Source organism: Anthonomus grandis, chromosome 2 (assembly GCF_022605725.1).
Source record: "Anthonomus grandis grandis chromosome 2, icAntGran1.3, whole genome shotgun sequence".
In the NCBI taxonomy this organism is placed as follows: domain Eukaryota; kingdom Metazoa; phylum Arthropoda; class Insecta; order Coleoptera; family Curculionidae; genus Anthonomus; species Anthonomus grandis.
The window spans coordinates 19,722,663-19,736,657 of record NC_065547.1 but is presented as its reverse complement, the minus strand read 5'-3'; the positions used below and the strand labels follow the sequence as shown (position 1 = coordinate 19,736,657).

The window sequence follows — 13,995 nt, the reverse complement described above, 5'->3', positions numbered from 1 at the left end:
TACGAGATTAGTTTACCTTAGGAACACTTAGGAACCACATTAAATCACAAAGCGTGAAGAGAAAACTAGGTAGAAAAACAATTTGCTTCAATCAGGAAAAACGTCTCGCTGGTAGGGAGTGGATAAGGACTTTTCTAAAAAATCATCCGAGAATATCAAAACGTCGATCTCAATTCATGAATCCAGCAAGAGCCCAAAAATTAAATCGTTTTATCGTAGAAGATCATTTCAAAAAACTGGTAGATTTGTTGGAGTGCACTCGGTTAAAAAATAAAAAACCAAAAATTTATAATATGGACGAGAGTTTGAGCTACTAGTGAAGTATACACAAAATGTGACGAATACATGAAAATGGTTCCCTTTAAAGTGCTTATCCACTCGTCTCACGTCTCGTTCCTCGTTCATTTTTAGCAGCGGAATGAGAAATTGTGGTCTTAGCGAGCAGGCACATTTTTAGATATAGGGGCCATTCAAAATTCACTGAGGGAAGTGAAATTAATATGAGTACTTAAACAATTAATGCAACTAATGCTAATGCCATTACTGAACATATCGCCCACTTAAAATCTGAATTTTACAATCAATATACAAACCCCAAAACAAAACAAAAAATTATGTCTTATTTCGAAATAAGAACATGAATTAAAATATCATAAAAATAATAATAAAATTTTAATAAGGGTGTAATAAGAGAAATTAATTGACTGGTAGAGGACAAAGTCTATTCACTGGGCGAACAAAAGTTTCCTTGTTAGTTTTTAATGTGAACTCTTGTGATGCCATCGCGACCGGGATATGCGTGATTAACTCGAACAAAGACCATTTATTACTGATGATTTACGATTACCCGTAAATCATCTTCTTTAATGAGCTTGGAAACGACAATTCGATTATTTTTTAGTGAAAAAGAGCAGGCTCCAACTTAAATTTAGCAATTTATTTCAGTTCTCTAGCATTTATAGTTACTTCACTATTAATTTTTAAAGTTCGAATAAATACGCCATGTTTAATTTTTTCCTTGTATCAACGCGGCCGAGATGATATGTCACAGACGCCCAAGTGAACGCGACGACCGACGCTAGCATGTCGACCGCGCACGCTGCTTTGTTAATATTATTATGCACGTTTTTGCTGTTGTTTGTGTTTTTCAAAATGTCTGCTCCACATACCTGCTATAAATATTGTATTGTATTTTAATAAGTTCATATGTACATATGTTCTATGTCGAAAAACGCCTTAGACAAGGAAAATGGTTGGACCGGTCTTAGCCTATATTTAAAATGTTAACGAAGTGAGCCGAATTTTTCTCGCATTATGGTGACACGCTTACTTGTTTTTAAGTGTATTTTAAGAGATTCTTGGTTTTTTTAAGTAAAATTTTTGGTTAAATCTATACTTTTTGGATATTACATTAAAGTGGGATGTTCAGTGTTTTGATTTAAATTTCGTAGGAAAAATAATTGCCAGATGACATTTTTGCAGATTTGGTGGCAAGCAGCTCATTTCAGGTGCGTTATTACAGGTCCACTCATTTTCCTTGTCTAACAAAAATGCTTAGTTTTTGGGTAAAACAGGGTGTCAAAGTAAAAGTTTATTTTAAATTATTTTTGAATAGAATTTATAGTTTTAAAATATTTACGTTTATATAATGGGTAAGTTGTCTGACTGACCACGACCAAATCCCTGCTCCATTGTAATTAGCCAACAAGCAAAATACGTCAATAATAAAAGTTAAAAGTCAAAATGTCAACAAACAAAACCACCCTGTCAGAATAACGCCTGGGTACTAGGCTGTGGATGGCTGGCTAGCGAGCGCTCTATAATACACCGTCGCGTCGGCGTCTATGACGTAGCGCATAATTGGGACGGAATCTCGGGAGGTATAAAAAACCCCAGACTAGCAGCCTTATAACTTTGCAAATACTTACCCTAACAACTTGAAATAAACGTCATTGTTCTTATAAACTTATGCTGTATTTATTTTTGGGAAAATATATATATATTTTTAAAAATTTTCCAAGCCCATTGAGACTAAAGTGTTTCGTACTATATGTACTTTATTTTTTGTCCATTTACTGCGTTGCCTTAGAGTATGTAAATATTCTGTGTGCCATCTGGCCCAAAAGCTTTGATGAAGTTGTTGCAATAATTACCAGCGTGAAAGACGACCAATATTGATTTAAAGAATTTAAAGAAGCGAGGGTTAGGAAATGTCCTGGAGTCAAAACCTTAAAATCATTTGGGCCCGAGTTCTGAGGGCATAAGGGGCGAGAGTTAAGAACACTTTCTTTTTAAATGAGGACGGTATTGAGTTCATCAAATGTGAGTGTTTGCAAACCAATTACATAAACAAGGTGTGTTTTTACTGATTTGACACCTGCTTCCCACAAACCTCCGAAATTTGAAACATAGGGTGGATTAAAATGCCATTCAATTTTTCTTCTTGTGAGGCGAGATGCATAAAAGAACTAATTTCTTTCCATGCACCGGTAAAGTTTCTTTACTATTATTATTATCACTATAAATATGGTTCACCCTACCTCTCCGAGCAATAAAACGGTGCAAGGCCGCCAAAAATGCAGTGCTTGACATGTCTGAAGTAAGCTCTATATGCAGAGCCCTAGTTGTCATACATATAAAAAGACAAACATGTGCTTTTAAAACCTTAGCACCTCTAACACGGCTTGAGGTTATAGAGAAGAGTCCGGCGTAATCAACAGTCTCACCCATGAATTGGTGTAGGGTTAGACCGAAAACATTTATGACATCTGAAATGATTCGACGAATGGTACGTTTTGGAGTCATAATCCAACATTTTTGGGAGAGAATATATTTAAGAGTTTGTATAGTCCAGTTCAGAGTTCTATTAGACTTATTAGAGTCTTCGATATGCTGCGAATAGTCCGCGTGCCGGTGTTGCTTGTATTGTCACATGGCATGCATGTTTAAATCACAAAATGTTATGTGGAAAGAGTCATAAAGTAATATTCTACGCGATATTTAATCATTCCATCAAATAAATAAATGTTTGAAATATATACATTTTATTCATAAAATTTGACTTAAGACGTCCACGTACTATTTTGTTTAACCAAAAATTTTAATTTAATGAGTTTAGTTTTTAGCGCCATCAGTGGGGTATTTATAATAAATGATGAGAAAATAGATGGCACAAATTACTTAGGCCCATTTATTCTGTGGATTAAGGCATTAAAGATTTACCTTTTTATACAAAAGTGTAAAATATTTTAGTTTGTGTTTAAATTTTATATATTTCCTTTTTTTGGGTATTGAGATTTATTTTTATTTGATGGTTATTATTAACGGGTTTGGCTGGCATAATCAATGTCCAGTATTATTGTTTTTTTTTTAAATTTATACATATTATAATATATTATTATAATAACGTATATGTATATTTAGTACCAACATCTTTTGATAAAAAGTAATTATGTAGTCAGAAAAATGGAAGCATATTTTTTTAAATAAACTTTTACAATAAAAATCACCTAGCTCTCTATATCTTATGCGTGTAAAAGACACAAGTTTTACTTATAAAAAAAAACACACTTTACATACTGAATGTAATATTTATTAATTTGTTTGCCTCATATTTAGTTATTGTGCATAATAGGAGAGATTAGATAAAAATTAACAAAAATAAATGCTTATTCTAAAAACTAAAAATCTTATATAAAACACTAAATTTTAAGATACTAAAACAGATTTAAAAAGTGTACACGAGTACCAGAAATAATTTTTAAATTTAATTAATAATAATAAAGGTACAATATTTTTCTTTTAATAATTACAACTCAGATGTAAAATAGCCTTTTTTCATCCTGTGAATTATGAAAGAAGTAGTCAAGCCTCTCTGGGACAGGACAAGCGTGGCAGTAACTATAAAAAAAATAATTAAACTGGTTTTATAGTGTCTCTGTAAGAAAAATCGTGGACAAAAAAAATCCAAATTTCAAACTTGTTTTCTTAATAAAAACAGTGTTTTTCTTACCATAGCAAAAAAGGGTTTTTTCCCAGAGAATGGAGGAAGAGGCAGACTTTATTGTGTCGCTGAAGGACAACAGGGGCAGTAAGCTGTAAAAGTCAAAATTCTAAACTTGTTTAATTAATAAAAATAGGTTTTTCTTACTATGGAAAAAAAGAGACTTTTTCTCAGAGAATGGAGGAAGAAGCAATCTTTATTATGTCGCTGAATGACAACAGGCTAGTAAGCTGAAAAAAACAAAACTTTAAACTTGTTTTATTAATAATATGGTTTTCTTACTATAGCAAAAAAGGGACTTTTTCCCAGAGAATGGAAATCATACATCAATCATAAATATATCATATCATGTTTTGGCTAAATAATATATGGATCTTTCTTCCTCCCAAATTTTTTAAATTTTCTCCAAATATTCTATACACCACCTGACAATTCCACAACAGCAGCTCTTTTGTTAACCATCTTAAGCTTAATTCCAAGTTTTATCAGGTATCTAGGCAAGGTTGACACTGAGAAATGTTTGTCCCTTGCCGATAAGCGTCCTTAACCATCTCTATGGTCAGAACCTCATTGTTTTTGTATTTAGAACACACACCTTCCCTTAGCAATTCAGCGAAATCCGTGTGAAGTCTCTTTGATTGTCCTGCATCTTTTCTTTGTTTTCTGTTTTCAATCCCTTTTTTTACAAAATAGCATATTGTACTATAGGGAACCCCTGTTAAAAACGCTGTTTTTTGCAAAGCACTACAATCATTTGTGAACTGAGGATCATTCCTTAGAGTGTTATAGACATTTAGATAAATTTGTTTGGCGTCTGTACTTAAACAATTACGTTTTAAAACTGCTTTATTTTCTCCTGTAGTTTCTACTTCCCTTGCTTCTTTTTGCTTTCCCAATACTTGAAAATGAAATATCAGAACTATGAAGTCTAAATCACTGTCCAGATCATTCTTATTGTTTCATCACAAATGTTATTGTTTTTCTTGTACACCCACGGTCTCTATAGCCCGCACAAATGCTTTCCTCGTCATTCGCCAAATTTTCCTACCTATTTTGCTAGGGTCAAAACATTTTAAGGTCCTTAGGTATATTACCAAAACAAATCCACAAACAAAAATAAAAAAACACACTTCCTCACAGTAAAAACTGCAACAAATTTAGACGAATACAGACCAAATTACCCATCCAACAACTATTATAAAGGCGATAGACCCATCCTTAATGATCTCTTTAAAAACACGACGAAAGTAATACAAAAAGAGCCCAAAAATTTATTTGGGAATGGCCCCGTAATCCTTAAAATCAGTGGGATAGAGAGAGATACACAATCACTTGCACAGCCTAAAGTAGGAAACGCCAGAACGCAGGTCTTTTATCTTTGTTTATTATAGTGGCTAAAAAGAGACGAGAAGTGAGAAGTCTGTCTTGTGCTGGAAGTGCTGGAAGCATTTAAAATATTTTGTAAGATGCTCGGATTTTAGTCCGCGATCAATTTTTTTATATTATTTTCTTTCTAAAAATTGACATTCTCGAAAGAAAAATAAAAAATAGTATAAAACATGGCGTTTTACGTATATTTAAAATGATTTCGTAGATAAACTGTATAGAATTCTGCCATTTAAACATGTATATCATGCGACAATAAATACGAAATAGGCGCACGGACTAGTTAGTGCGGCATCTGCGACACATCAAAGATTCTAATAGATCTCTGAACTGGACTTTAAGCCAGGGTGTAACATAATTTTATGAGTATATTCTATAATTAAATCTGTTAAGCGATTATTGGAAGGTAATAGGTGTTTTTGATTAAAATCAATTTTGCTATTTTTATTATGGCCGCCAACACGTAAAATATCTCTTTTATCGAGAAATGGGGTGAGTTTGCGAAATACCTTAGATTTAAGAGTGTGTATTTTAACTGAAAAACATTCACGTTGAACAAACTTTATGAGGAGGAGCAAGAATTCTTCCAACTTAAAAATTGAAAACATTCCATGTTTGCGATTTGAGGGTTGAATTTTAAAATAATCAATAAACCTCTTTAAGTAACAAACAATGTTTTGAATTTGTGTCAGAGAAGAAAATTGATTAATTATTAGTGCAAAGAAAAAAGAAGTCTCAAATGCCGATTAGCATTGAATGCGACATACTTCGCAGGGTTCGAGAAGTTCAAAATTGCTTGTTGCCCAATTAGAATAAGGTTGAGTAAGCCAAAGAGGCCTCGCCCCCCATAAAATATAAGTAAGTAAATCCAAGGGAAAAAGACCACTGGAACCTGGGTCAGCAAGGTTATCCTCTGAAATAACATGATGCCGTTTAGAGGGAAAAATTGATTCTTGGATATGAGCAACTCTATTTGCGACAAAGATTATCCATTTTCGTGGCTCATTTTTTATCCAATAAACAACAAATATTGAATCTGTCCAAGCAAAAGTCTCATTAATTTTAATTTTATTAGAGAACACTCCCAAAACATAAGTTACCACTTTTGAGAGTAATACGGCTGCGTATAACTCTAAGCGGAGAATAAAAATCCTTCTTAAAGGGCATACCTTTGATTTTGAAATAAAAAAATTGGTTTTTATCGAGCCATCTTTATACAGGGTGTTTCACTTTTTTGTGGCAGGACTTTAACAGTATTTAGAAAAATTAATTTTAAGGTAGGTTTCTCATATAAATATTGATCGTCAAACTTTTTGTTTCTGAGATACAGGGCGTCAAAGTTTCCCAAAAAAAAAGTTTTTATTTTTTAATATCCGAACTATCAAAGATATTGAAATCAAAATTAGTATAAACAATTCTAGGATGAAGGGTCATAATCGTAAATAATGTCATGTTTCTACGTTGGCCAGTGGCGGAGATATGACTAATTAATAATGTTAATGTGACTAAAAAAGTAGCACGCCACTAGATTAAGTCGATTAAACGATCATTTCTAAATAGTGCATTTAATTGTAAACAAAAATGCCCTCTTGATATTTTTTCGTATCTGACTCCGTTTTCTCCTCAAATTGGGTTTTAAAAATCACTTAAGATTTGAAGATAAATTTATTTCAACCGTCTAATAAATCGCAACATAGAACAATACCACAAATACTTATAACTTATTTATAACAAACAGCAGATTACAAGAACACAAAAAAACAATTAACAAATTTAAAGAAGGTGTTCGAAATGTGAACCATTTTCTGCAATACATAATTCACATCGACGAATAACCGAACGTGAAATGTTATTTATATTAATTTATTTTAATAATTTGTATAGTGTGCCATCAAATAAAAACAGTGTCATAAAATGTAAATGTGATATTAGTATTATCGTGTCAAATTGCAACTGCGTTCTCAAAAAGTGTTATTTGTTTATTTCTTCTTATCGTTTTTGTGTCAAAATGCCATTTATGTTTTCAAATCAAGAGTTAGCGGATATCCACTTTATTTAATGGGTTGCAAATGGAAACTCCGCAGAAGCAGCCCGGGAATATATGCGCAGATATCCGATTAGAAGGCATCCACATCCTTCTGTATTTGTAAGAGTCCATCGACAAATTATTGAGAATGGTTTAGGCAATGTACGAGGAAATGAAAATAATGTAAATTTTCGAATAGAGAGAAATAGGCAACAAATTTTGCGTGAGTTCAACAGAGATCCTACAAGTATCAGAAGAGTTTCCGCTGGTTTAGGAATTTCAGCTTCCCGTGTTTACCGAGTGTTAAGACGAGATCATAGACGTCCTTATCATTTGCAGCCTGTTCAGGGATTACAACCAGGAGATGAAGAACAAAGAACTGCATTTTGTCGTTGGATTCTTAATGCAGCTAATAATACTCCAGGTTTTTTAAATAACGTGTTGTGGAGCGATGAGTTGTGCTTCACTCGGCGTGGAGTGGTCAATTTCCATAATCAGCACATTTGGGCGCATGAAAATCCACATGGAATTCGACCAAGAAACTTCCAGCATGAATTTAGTGTTAAGGATTGGTATTTATGACAATCAACTTTTTGGACCATATTTTTTGCCACCACGGGTAAATGCTACAGCCTTCTTGGAATTTTTAGAACGGGAGCATGCGAATATGTGGGAAGATATTCCTTTAAATTTAAGGAGACGGATTTGGTTCAAGCTTGACGGTTGTCCTGCGCATTATGGGAGAATTTTGCGAAACTGGTTGGATACCCATTATCCAGAAAGGTGGATGAGTCGTGGAGGGTCAGTCGCGTGGCCTTCACGATCCCCAGACTTAAACCCCTTAGACTTTTCAGTATGGGGATTTTTTAAAGAAAGAGTGTATGCGACACCTGTTGCAACAAGGGATGACCTTATAAATAGAATTAGGATTGCTTGTAATGAAATAGTATCATTTTTAAATAACATTTCACGTTCGGTTATTCGTCGATGTGAATTATGTATTGCAGAAAATGGTTCACATTTCGAACACCTTCTTTAAATTTGTTAATTATTTCTTGTGTTCTTGTAATCTGTTGTTTGTTATAAATAAGTTATAAGTATTTGTGGTATTGTTCTATGTTGCGATTTATTAGACGGTTGAAATAAATTTATCTTCAAATCTTAAGTGATTTTTACAACCCGAGTACATTACGAGTCAGATACAACAGTACGAGTCAGATACAAAAAAATATTAAGAGGGCATTTTTGTTTACAATTAAATGCACTATTTAGAAATGATCGTTTAATCGACTTAATCCAGTGGCGTGCTACTTTTTTAGTCACATTAACATTATTAATTAGTCATATCTCCGCCACTGGCCAACGTAGAAACATGACATTATTTACGATTATGACCCTTCATCCTAGAATTGTTTATACCAATTTTGATTTCAATATCTTTGATAGTTCGGATATTAAAAAATAAAAACTTTTTTTTTTTGGGAAACTTTGACGCCCTGTATCTCAGAAACAAAAAGTTTGACGATCAATATTTATATGAGAAACCTACCTTAAAATTAATTTTTCTAAATACTGTTAAAGTCCTGCTACAAAAAAGTGAAACACCCTGTATAAATTTCTTAAGTATACTACTACTTAATATGTGTCCTGACTAGAATCGCAAAATCCGTGCAATGGAGGTGAGACTAAATCATTTTCAATTATTCGGCGAGAAATTTTTAATTGAGATAAATTATTAAGTTGCATTCTTATTTTAGTCCAGGTATCAATAATATTTTGAGGAGTCTGGGAATCCCAGTCACACCCGCTACTCCAAAGCCTTTGAATTAAAATCTTTAGAGATATTGTCACTGGAGACAAAGATCCCAGAGGATCAAATATTCTTGCAAGTTCTGATGTGTCTGTGTCTGTGTGAAGTTTCTCTTAGTGCAAGCTTCATCCCTTTAAGCAATTTCGAATGTAAAACAAGAAACCGTGAAAGTTCTTACCTTTTTAAAGTAGATTCATCACTTGAGTTAAATGAAAGAGGATCGAATAGCCTGGAACAGGAAGGTAAATGCGAGAGATGATCGGGATGGTTACTGGCCCATTTTCGTAATTTAAAACCAGAAGACCTAAGAATTAATATGAGATCGTTTTGCAACTTTAATGCATCTTGCAAAGAGTTTTCTCCTGAGAAAATATCGTCAACAAAAATATAATTTTTCAATACTTCTGAAGCTTTCGGATAGTCTTTACAACATTCTTTTCCTACCTCCATGGTTTGGATGATTTTGATGGCTAAATAGGGACTGCAGCTAACGCCAAAAGTAACAATTTTTAATTTAAAGTCCTAGATTGGATCATTGGGGGAAAATCGATGCAATATTCGTTGATAGGGAGTGCTCTTAGGATTTACCACAATTCTATACATCTACTTTATATCTGCAGTAAAAACAATAGAGGGAAATCTAAAATTTAAAAGAATAGTAACAATATTTTGTTGAAGCTTGGGGCCTGCATAAAGACATTTAAATTTTGCCCATTTAAATCAGGTGCGCTAGCATCGAAAACAACTCTTAACTTCCTAGTAGAGCTATTTGGTTTCAGAACACAATGATGAGGTATATAGTAAGACCGTAAGCATCCAATATTTTTCAAACTATACATATGTCCCGAATCGAGATGTTCTTTTAAACATTCATTATACTTATTGTAAAGAGAGTTATTTTTTAAGAGCTTTTTTTCAAGAGATAAAAACCTTCAAAGAGCTATATCTCGGAATCCATTAAAGGAGGTTTCTGGCACCTTGAACGGTAGTTCAACAACATGTTGCCCAACAATAGTAGTCTTTTCATAATGCTGCTCAACCAAAACATCTTTTGAAGACACCTGAGAGCTTGCAGGAACCTCTTTAATTTCCCAAAATTGTTTGATAGTGTCTTCGAGATTATTGACACAAGTTAAATAATTATTACTAGAGGGAGCGATATTTTGAGATGGGGAGGTAGAAACTTTACCCATAACAATCCATCCAAAAGAGGTATCTAGTGCTACAGGCTTATCGAGTGACATAGAGACAGAATTTCCGCTTAATAATTATCCAAACATATCAGCACCTAAGGGCATGTCAAGAGCATGTCGAGATTCATGAAATTTTGAGTCAGCGAGAGATAAATGAGAAAAATTGTTAGAATAATCTTGAGGGAGAGAGACAGTAGGATGATTATTAATAACATAATTGAGGGTATAAGAGGGGGTGAGTTTTCCTACTAGCTTAAAAGTACACGAGACGCCACCTGTAGCCCGTGAGTAAGTTTGACCGATACCGTTTATATCCAGAGAAAGAGAATACCTTAATTTCCTAATTTTTTAAAACATTTCAAGTGTATAAAATTACTTTGAGAGGCACTATTTAGAAGAGCTCAAATAGGTTTATATGAACCCATTGCATTCTATATTAGTAGTGGCTAATAATACTGTGCTAGAAATATTTGCGACTAGTGAGGCTCTGGTGGAAAAGTTACACTTAACATTTGACGTATTACTTCAGGAGAGAGAAACATTTGTTTGAGATCCAGAGTTACTACTAATGACTGCAGGAGTTTCCATATATAATAGTGTGTGATGTTTTTTTAGAGCAAATTTGGCACACTGCACGAGAACTGCAGTGCCAGGACGTGTGTTTTGTACCCAAACAATTAGTGCGCCATATCTTTTCTTTTATAAGAAAAAACCTCTCACCTGGATTTTTTGCACTAAAAATTAGACAATTATATATGAGATGATCCTCAAGACTGACAAGACATTTTCTTATTTATTACACTATTCCCCTGATTTTGTTGAGAATTAACGACAAAACTAGAACTAGGTTTTGCTTTATACTGAGAGTGCTTATTTGGTTTTTAATCATTAAGTTTAAAATGCGTCTTTGATTTCTCATACTGCGACCTTTTTACAGAGCTATTAGAGTAAATAACAGTGTCTAATGCTGAACATTGTTTATTTAAAAAACTGACAGTATTTGAAAGTTGTTATGTAAGTTTTCATCTTTAACTAGTTCTGAACCACATTCTAAATCAAAACGAGTAGCAGTCGCTTGATGCAATCGATCCATTAACATATTAAATAAAATAAAATCCCAGAATTTGACACGGCAACCTAAATTGTCCAAAACTGAGATATTTTCCAAAAAAGTATCCACTAATAATCGTAAAGGAGCAGAGGCATCTAGCTGAGGAATTCGAACAGTTGATTGAATAGAGAGCCAGTAAGTATGAGCAATCAAACGCTTATTATCATATCTACCTTTTAGTGCCTTATATGTAACTAAATAATTTTGGCTTGTCAATGGTGTACATTTAACCAGAGAAAGTGTTGTCTTTTAAATAACTAACCAAATAATTAAATTTTTCAATATTAGTGATTACTGTGAATCAAACATAATAATATATAACAATCGATAAAGGTTTACCATGTTTTCAAATCTGCATCAAATACAGGTATAGAAACTTTAGGAAGTTTGGCGTTATTAGATTTTGATTGAGTTTGAATTTGAGTACCATTATTTTCTTCAAAATGTGTGGAAAATATTGCTTAAATTTCAAAATTAGTTTTATCAAATTTCACTTAAATTTCTTTTTTATTATCCAATTTAGAATTTTCCTGTCCAGAAATTAATACAATTATGTTGTGAATTTTCATAAAATTATCTTATATAACATCAATCAACTTTTACCTACACTTAAAAATGGAGTGCTGACAAGGATTTCTTAGAGCTGCTTGCGCTACTTTATGCAATTCTGTCATTTTTGTTATTTCAATATTGCGCCGCGCAATGTATTGTTTTAACTTCTTCTGATCAGTCATTTTTAAGAGAAATAGAAGATGTGTATGAGTATGCGTATAAGAATGAATGTTAATATGCTTTCTTGTGTGTAATAATGTTAATTTTAATATTTAAATAACCATTTACATATAAGATTCGGACTCTTAAGAGCAAAATATTAAAGAATTCCAGAAAAAACTACGTGAGAATTCGCCAAGAATTTATTTCTGCAATGAATAATACAATTATGCTCGGAAAAAAAATATACATAATCAAAATAAATGTGGATACAGCGTAAAACCTGTTTTTGGTCAAATCGGCGTCGAGTTAATATTGCATATAAATTTCTCTTAATTATAATTAAAATTCCTTTTATAATGAAGTTGCCCATATACCTATTTTTAATATATTTAATGTACAAAGTTCTCATATATTTTACTTATTTAGTTTTTCTGAAAAATATGATGAGACTAATGACTGACTATGGTACTGACCTTTTAAAGCAATTAAATGTTAAAATAGATTTAAAAAGCTTTAAACTTTGCACACAAAATGCTCACATTCCTATAATTTTGGAAAATACAAAACAAAAAATTAATAATTTCAACCAAATGTTTCAAAACTATTGCATAACCGTTGAACCAAAAACTCAACGAGTTATTAAATTACCGCTAAATATTAAATCTAGCTAAAAAAAAAATAAAACTAATTTTAAAATTTAAGCTATATTTTCTACACATTTGGAAAAAAAATAATGGTACTCAAATTCAAACTCAATCAAAATCTAATAACGTCAAACTTCCTAAAATTTCTGTGCCTGTATTTGATGGAGATTTGAAAACATGGCAGACCTTTATCGATATGTTTGATTCACAGTAATCACTAATATTGAAAAATTTAATTATTTGGTTAGTTATTTAAAAGACAAGACTTACTGGTTAAATGTACACCATTGACAAGCCAAAATTATATAGTTACCTATAATGCATTAAAAGCTAGATATGATAATAAGCATTTGATTGCTCATAATCATTGGCTCTCTATTCAATCAACTGTTCATTTTATCCATACATAGGATACAATCTTTTTCTCTTTCTCCTAAGAGTCTTGCCCTCATTTCTATTCAACGAAATATAACTTCATTAATCCCAGGTAAGATTGTCCATTTCCTAGTAAGTGTCGACTTTGATGGCAATCTAATAAAAGTTGACATTTTTATATATGCTTTCAGCCCCAATAAATAAATACTTAAAGCAAACTGTTTATATTCGTCGGAATATCCAGAGCCTTTTGAGATTTATTTAATAAATTTAGCTGGGCTTTCAAAACTTTGCAAGACAGCAAAGTTTGCAAAAGTTGTTCAGGACAATTACTTTAAAAAAAAAATTAAATTTCCTCCGTTGTAATGTTGGTTTCTAGCTGCCTTTTAGCTGTAAAACCTCTGCTGCCTATTCCATGGCTTTTATTTTCTTTTCCAATGCAGTTTTTCTAGGAGTTGAGGAAAAAAGTGAAGAGGTTGTTTGCGTACTAGATTCTAAAAAGAGGTAGTTGTTTCAAAATATTGAAATAGAAAAAAAATCTTTTACCTCTTTTTTCAATTTTAATTTTAAAATCCGTTTGAATAGATGCACCCACTGTTATTGGTTTAGAGCCATTGGGATTTGTAGAAGAGCCACTTCCGCCATCACCTTAAAATAAATATTCAGAAATGGTTATATCTATTCAACATAGGTTGATTTCAGTAAAAATCAAGAGCTATGCTTGAATTTCCTT

The 13,995-nt window shown here is 32.5% G+C and overlaps 2 protein-coding genes across 3 annotated transcripts in view; one reads left to right on the top strand and one right to left on the bottom strand.

The window, feature by feature from the left end:
- LOC126750624 (uncharacterized) overlaps positions 1-13,995 on the top strand; it is a 353,062-nt gene that overhangs the window by 134,738 nt on the left and 204,329 nt on the right. The gene's annotated exons all lie outside the window — the stretch shown is intronic.
- Positions 1-13,995, bottom strand: part of LOC126750620 (homeobox protein ceh-37-like) — a 152,390-nt gene that overhangs the window by 24,362 nt on the left and 114,033 nt on the right. The window contains exons 8-9 of one of the 2 annotated variants that reach the window (XM_050460274.1): positions 13,809-13,910; positions 13,314-13,756 (exon numbers count right to left, since the gene is read on the bottom strand). The exons of the other annotated variant lie outside the window; for it this stretch is intronic. The gene's annotated coding sequence lies outside the window, so the exon portion shown is untranslated. Of the gene's footprint in view, positions 1-13,313; positions 13,757-13,808; positions 13,911-13,995 lie in introns of those variants that run through there. 2 annotated transcript variants of the gene reach the window in all.